General features: G+C 51.9%; 1 pseudogene; it reads right to left on the bottom strand.

Moving 5' to 3' along the window:
* Window positions 1-673: 673 nt before the first annotated feature.
* On the bottom strand, window positions 674-2547 carry LOC147082734 (dehydrogenase/reductase SDR family member 4 pseudogene; annotated as a pseudogene).
* Window positions 2548-7593: the final 5046 nt, after the last annotated feature.

The following is a 7593-nucleotide window of genomic DNA, read 5'->3' as shown; positions in this document are numbered from 1 at the left end:
CTTACCTGGTCTCTGGGACTTTTATAGCCCCGCTCTGCCGCTCAGGATTCCCGCCGACGCTGTGAGGCCTTACCTGGTCTCTGGGGCCTTTTATACCCCGCTCTGCCACTCAGGATTCCCGCCGACGCTGTGAGGCCTTACCTGGTCTCTGGGGCCTTTTATAGCCCCGCTCTGCCGCTCAGGTTTCCCGCCGATGCTGTGAGGCCTTACCTGGTCTCTGGGGACTTTTATACCCCGCTCTGCCGCTCAGGTTTCCCGCCGACGCATGCATGAAACCAGCACTTCCGTTGGGCCTACGGGTGAGTACCCAGCACGTACTCACCCGTGGAGACCCGAATTTCTGGGCCAGGTTATTTTGTCATTTTCCTTTGATGTAGTTAAAATATATTATGGTGTATAAAGGAGCATGGTTTTCAACAGTTTGCCAGAGTGTACTCGAAAGATCCAGAAACGGGTAAAGTCACTCTCTGTGATGACCGATCACCTTTATTGATGCACAGTAACGTCTGTTCCGTATACTCCACTACGAAGTCTCGTGCTTACTGGAAACGTGTTGTTGTGAGCCAGAGGGGAAAGGAGGTTGCTTAACAAAAGGCGCTATAGAAATGCAAGTCGTTCTTTTCTTTCTGCATCTCCAGATAGAATTGCGAGAATGAAAACGACAGGAATCGTGTTCAATGGTTTCTAGATTTTATTGACAGGACACCTCCTGCAGAATCCACACTTTGATTGTGATTATTTGCTGGGCATCTTGATACCGCTCTCCAGTTGCAGTTGACACACGAAGAAAGAATTGGCAAGTTCGGCCAAGCAATGCCACAAGTTTTTTCTATTAGTTCATTCGTGAGAAATGAGTGTCACTGGCAAGGCCGGCATTTATTTCCCCATTCCCCAGTTGGCCCAAGAAGGTGGTGGTGGACCTTCATCGTTGTAAAGGTTTGATACAACTGAGTTGCTGACTAGGCCACTTCAGATGGTAATTAAGAGTCAACAATGTTGTTGCGAGACTGGAGTCACATATACAACATGACGAATTTATATAGCGCCTTTAACATAGCACAATGTCCCAAGGCGCTTCACAGGAGCGTCAACCAGACACAAACTTGACCCCGAACCACACAAGGAAATATTTGGACAGGTTGGTCATGGAGGTAGGTTTAAATGAGCATCTTAACGGAGGAGAGAGAAGTAGAGAGGTTTAGGGAGGGGATTCCAGATCTTAGGGCCGGGAGAGCTGAAGGCACGGCCGTCGATGGAGGGGCGAAGGAAGTGTGGGATGCACAAGAGGCCAGAATTAGAGGAGCGCAGGGTTGTGGGGCCGCCGGAGAAGGTTACAGAGATGGGGAGGGGTGAAGGAAGTGGGGGATGCGCAAGAGGGCCAATGTAGGAAGAACGCAGAGAATTCAGACAGTTGTAGGGCTGCAGAGGATTACAGAGTTGAGGGGAACGATGAATGATCCCGGAAGGCAGCTGGATTGAGAAGCATCGAGAGCGTCCCAGCTCGAATGTCGACCCGTCGGCTCAGAGCCGGCAGTGAAAGCCTCCGCCCACCACGATGGTCTCCCCAGTGATGTAGGTGGCGTCCTGCGAGCAGAGGAAGGAGACTGTACCGGCGCACTCCTCCGGCTCACCAATCCGGCGCATGGCGATGCTCTTCTCGAACTGCCGGCGTGAGCCCTCATCTGACCACAGGGCGGAGCTGAAGTCGGTCTTGATGATGCCGGGGGCCAGGCAGTTGACCCGGATGTTGGCGGGCCCCAGCTCGTCGGCCAGCACCTTGGTCAGGCCCAGCAGCGCTGTCTTGCTGACGCTGTAGGGCCCGATGGCGGCGAAGGGCTGGTAGCCGGCGGCGGAGCTCACCAGCACGATGGAGCCCCCACCTTGCCGCTCCATGTGTGGCACCACCAGCTGGGCCAAGAGGAAGGGGGCCTTGACGTTGACCTCGAAGATCTTGTCCCAGGCCTCCTCCGGGCAGTCCAGGGTCCTCCCGGCGAAGGGGTTGACAGCGGCGTTGCAGACCAGGATGTCGATGGCTCCGTGGCGCCTCAGTGTCCCACCGACAAGCTCCTCCAGGTCCGCCCGCTTGCCCGCGTGGCAGACGGTGCCCGAGACCTCCAGCCCCTCGGCCCGCAGCTGGCCCAGGGCACTGTCCACGTTGGCCTGCTTGCGGCTGCTGATGACCACCCGGGCCCCATCCTGGGCCAGGCGCCGGGCGATGGCCAGCCCAATGCCCCGGGTGGAGGCAGTCACCAGGGCCACTTTGCCAGTCAACAGTGCAGGTTGCATGGTGGCAACAGCGGGGACTCTGACCCCTTTCTTCGGTCAAGTGCTTGTCTGCCGCCCTCAATGGGCGGGGTCAGGGCTCAGCCAATGGGAGCCCGACCTCTGCGCCGAGGCCTCTGGGACTTGTAGTCTCCCCAGCGCCACCCACGTGTCCCCAGGGGCCAATCAGGAGGCAGCCAGGTGAAGCTGTCCAATCAGCGCCCGGGAGGGCCGGGCAGGGCTGCTTGGCTGCGAGGAAAATGGCGGCGGTAGGCGGGGAACGGCGCTTTAATTATCTCCAACCACCGGACGGAAAGCATCCATCGCCCTGATCGGGGTCGCCGCTGAGCAGCGGAGAACATTACCCCAGCGGCCGGTCGCTCCCCCCCGCCCCATCAAACCACCGCACCGAGGGGAGGGCGCCCGGAGCGGCGAGGCAGAAAATGGCGGCGCCGCTTTCCTCCCCGTCCTTCTAGGCCCCGCCAACCCTCAGCGCCGCCGCTCGTCATTGGATAACCCACATGTCACTCAGCAGCCTCTTGGCCAATGAATGAGCAACAAACGGTGGAGGGGCGGGGCGGGAGCCCGGCTCCAATTGTCAGCCAATGGCTCAGTGAGCAGCGCCCTCGCCTCCGAGTCACAGGGTCCCGGGTTAGAGTCCCGCCCACCCTCAGCGCCGCGGCTCGCCATTGGATAACCCGCATGTCACTCAGGAGCCTCTTGGCCAACGAATGAGCAACAAACGGGGGCGGGGCGGGCAGTGCCCTCGCCTCTGAGTCAGAGAGTCCCGGGATCGAATCCCACCGCCGACCTCATTACAAACCTTGATCCAAACATGGACAAATGGAACTAAATTGCAATTTTACTAAGAGTTCATCAGGATATAACAAGCAGGGTGAGTAAAGCTCCCTCGACACTGTCCCATCAAACACTCCCAGGGCAGGTACAGCACGGGTTAGATACAGAGTAAAGCTACCTCTACACTGTCCCATCAAACACTCCCAGGGCAGGTACAGCACGGGTTAGATGCAGAGTAAAGCTCCCGCTACACTGTCCCATCAAACCCTCCCAGGGCAGGTACAGCACGGGTTAGATACAGAGTAAATCACCCTCTACATTGTCCCATCAAACACTTCCAGGGCAGGTACAGCATGGGTTAGATACAGAGTAAAGCTCCCTCTACACTGTCCCATCAAACACTCCCAGGGCAGGTACAGCACGGGTTAGATACAGAGTAAAGCTCCCTCTACACTATCCCATCAAACGCTCCCAGGGCAGGTACAGCACGGGTTAGATGCAGAGTAAAGCTCCCTCTACACTGTCCCATCAAGCACTCCCAGGGCAGGTACAGCACGGGTTAGATACAGAGTAAATCACCCTCTACATTGTCCCATCAAACACTTCCAGGGCAGGTACAGCATGGGTTAGATACAGAGTGAAGCTCCCTCTACACTGCCCCATCAAACACTGCCAGGGCAGGTACAGCATGGGTTATATGCAGAGTAAGGCTCCCTCTACACTGTCCCATCAAACACTCCCAGGGCAGGTACAGCACGGGTTATATACAGAGTAAAGCTCCCTCTACACTGTCCCATCAAACACTCCCAGGGCAGGTACAACACGGGTTAGATACAGAGTAAAGCTCCCTCTACACTGTCCCATCAAACACTCCCAGGGCAGGTACAGCACGTGTTAGATACAGAGTAAAGCTCCCTCTACACTGTCCCATCAAACACTCCCAGGGCAGGTACAGCACGGGTTAGATACAGAGTAAAGCTCCCTCTACACTGTCCCATCAAACACTACCAGGACAGGTACAGCACGCATTAGATACAGAGTAAAGCTCCCTGTACACTGCCCCATCAAACACTGCCAGGGCAGGTACAGCACGGGTTATATACAGAATAAATCTCCCTCTACACTGTCCCATCAAACACTCACAGGGCAGGTACAGCATGGGTTATATACAGCGTAAAGCTCCCTCTACAATGTCCCATCAAACACTCCCAAGGCAGGAACAGCATGGGTTAGAATCAGAGTAAAGCTCCCACTACACTGTCCCATCAAACACTCCCAGGGCAGGTACAGCACGGGTTAGATACAGAGTAAAGCTCCCTCTACACTGTCCCATCAAACACCCCCAGGGCAGGTACAGCATGGGTTAGATACAGAGTAAAGGTCCCTCTACACCGTCCCATCAAACACCCCTGGGGCAGGGACAGCATGGGTCAGATACAGAGTAAAGCAGCCCCTACACTTTCCCATCAAGCACTCCTAGGACAAGTACAGCATGAGTTAGATACAGAGTAAAGCTCCCTCTACACTGTCCCATCAAACACTGCCAGTTCAGGTACAGCACGGGTAAAATACAGAGTAAAGCTCCCTCTACACTGTCCCATCAAACACTCCCAGGGCAGGTACAGCATGGGTTAGATACAGAGTAAAGCTCCCTCTACACTGTCCCATCAAACACTCCCAGGGCAGGTATAGCACGGGTTAGATACAGAATAAAGCTCCCGCTACACTGTCCCATCAAACACTCCCAGGGCAGGTACAGCACGGGTTATATACACAGTAAAACTCCCTCTGCAATGAACCATCAAACACTCCCAAGGCAGGTACAGCACGGGTTAGATACAGAGTAGAGGTCCCTCTACACTGTCCCATCAAACACCCCTGGGGCAGGTACAGCATGGGTTAGATACAGAGTAAAGCTCCCTCTACACTGTCCCATCAAACACTCCCAGGGCAGGAACAGCACGGGTTAGATACAGATGTAACCCCTTCACGGTTCTCTAGATATATGTGAGATGTGGTCTCTGTTGTGGACAGTATTCTATAGTCCAGTAAGGAGATCACTACTACAATGGCTTAATTCTAATTATCTTACTTTATAGTTTTAACGTCAGACGGTATAAGAAGATTACGGGTCAATGACCTAAATTAGACATTTGCATACATTAGAATGAATCTAGACATAATAAACATACATTCTCCATTTATATGGATTCAAAGGAGAATCTGTCCCTGTGTCCAAATTCGAGTGCACTCTTTCGTTGGCGCACTTAAGTTGGAGCTCATGGTATGTATAATGTCTGCAAGACTTACGACTCCGAACCCCTTCGTTGAATTCTCTTCACGATCACTGAATCCCACTTTGAGTTCTGGATGCAGAGCTACTAATATGAAGGGCGGCGGCCGAGTTTGGAAGCCCGGGATGGGATGCGGCAGCCATTTGCCTCCTGAGCCCTCTTTTCAGAGCTCCTGCCCTCTTTTCTTCCAGTCGCTCGCGTTTCCCGCTCGAAAAACCCGACTCCACCCCTTCCTCCTGGGGTTTCTGCCTGGAGACTGCGCAGCCTCACTGTCTGCAACAGTTGATACTGGTGCAGAATTATGGAAAGTCTGCTCTTAGTCACATTGTGTCCTTAAAAGTTCTTGCCGTACCTTCACATGGGCAACTTTAACCCAGGGATTTATAACAATGATAATACAGTGTCTAAGTTAAAGATTGATAACCATACTTAGCGTACATAACATTTCCAGTGGGTATTACACTCCCCCCCTATCAAATATAGGCATGTCCCCATGACTAATGAACTTTACACATAAGTGGTTGCATGCTTCCCAACCATGTATAAAGGGAGGTAACATATCGAACCGTAGGGGCTATCATTACACTTGGCACTCCTAGTGCACTGTATGTCAATCTTTCAGGAACCTTCTTAACTCGCTGTGAGCTCCTTATTTCAGATACCCGGTCTTCAGTTCTTTCAACTACGTTGGAGGCGTTGGTTCCTTTGTTATCATGCCTTTCAGTCTCTTTTATCTCCTTCTCGGAAGCATCTGGTTCTTCCCAGACCATGTCCAAGTCTGAGCTAAATGGTTCAGACAATTCATCCAGATTCTGTCTTATGCGTCTTTCTGGGAGGTCGTACCATAGATCCCATTCTTCATCTTCCGACTCATCAGGTTCCTCATGATCCACACACTGTGTCATGGGTTTTCTGTCTTCTGGAACAAAGTTTTCCTGGTTTTCGTTTTTTTCCTCCTTCTTCTCTGCAGGGTTCTCTTACTAGGTGTCGGCTCATTATCCGCTGGCGGATCCAGACGCACTTGCTGTCCCAATGGCAGGATATGATTCCGGTGCACTATTTTTATGGGTCCATTCCCACCTGCAGGTTTTAGCTGAAACACAGGTAGTTGTGACATTTGACTTTCAACAATGTAAGGTGTAGAAGCCCAGCGGTCTGCTAACTTATGTTTCCCTTGAAGTCCTAGGTTCCGTATGAGAACTCGGTCACCAGGCATGAGTTGGGAAAAACGGATCTTCTGGTCATACCTCTGCTTATTTCCTTTATTCTGTTTGGCAGAAACAGACTCAGCAAGTTCATAAGCAGCTTGCAATTCCTTTCTCATGTCAGATACATACTTGAGGTAAGTTCTCTGTGATGTGCCATCACTGGATACTCCGAAACACAAATCCACCGGCATCCTCGCTTCACGTCCAAACATGAGGTAGTACGGTGAAAAACCAGTAGCGTCATTTCGGGTACAATTATAAGAATGAACAAGATGTCCAATGTGCCGACTCCACTTGTTCTTTCGCTTTGAATCCAGCGTTCCAAGCATGTCTAACAAAGTACGGTTAAACTGCTCAGGTTGAGGATCTCCCTGAGGATGGTATGGAGTTGTTCTTGACTTCTCAATCCCGAGCATGGACAACAACTCATGTATAAGTCTACTTTCAAAGTCTCTACCTTGATCACTGTGTATTCGCTTTGGCAGTCCATAGTGGATGAAGTATTTCTCCCACAACACTTTGGCAACGGTGGATGCTTTCTGATCCTTTGTGGGAAAAGCTTGGGCATAGCGAGTATAATGATCTGTAATGACCAAGACATTTGCGGTATTGCTGGAATTGGGTTCGATGGACAGAAAATCCATACAGACAAGGTCTAGAGGTCCAGCACTTTGCATGTGAAACAGAGGAGCAACTCTTTTAGGTAAAGTCTTTCTCTGGACACAACGTGCACAGGACTTGCAGAACTCCTCAACCGCAGACTTCATACGCGGCCAATGGAATCTGTCCTTGACCAACCCATAGGTCTTATCTACTCCCAGATGACCTGCGTCATCATGCAAAGACTTCATCACTATTTCCCTGTACTTTTCAGGCAGGACCAACTGTGAATGACATGGTTTAGTGGGTGGGTGAGTGATTCTACACAACACTCCCTCTTTAATTTCCAAGTGGTCCCATTCTCTTAGGAGCAGACGACAGTCAGGATGTTTTGATTTGTCGATCTGTGTAATATCACCCAGACGGAGAGC

The sequence above is a fragment of the Somniosus microcephalus genome, unplaced genomic scaffold (genome assembly GCF_052327205.1).
Source record: "Somniosus microcephalus isolate GS21.2 unplaced genomic scaffold, FLI_Smic_1.0 scaffold119, whole genome shotgun sequence".
Lineage (NCBI taxonomy): Eukaryota > Metazoa > Chordata > Chondrichthyes > Squaliformes > Somniosidae > Somniosus > Somniosus microcephalus.
Note: the sequence above shows the minus strand (reverse complement) of the source record. Positions and strands in the feature narration are given on the sequence as shown.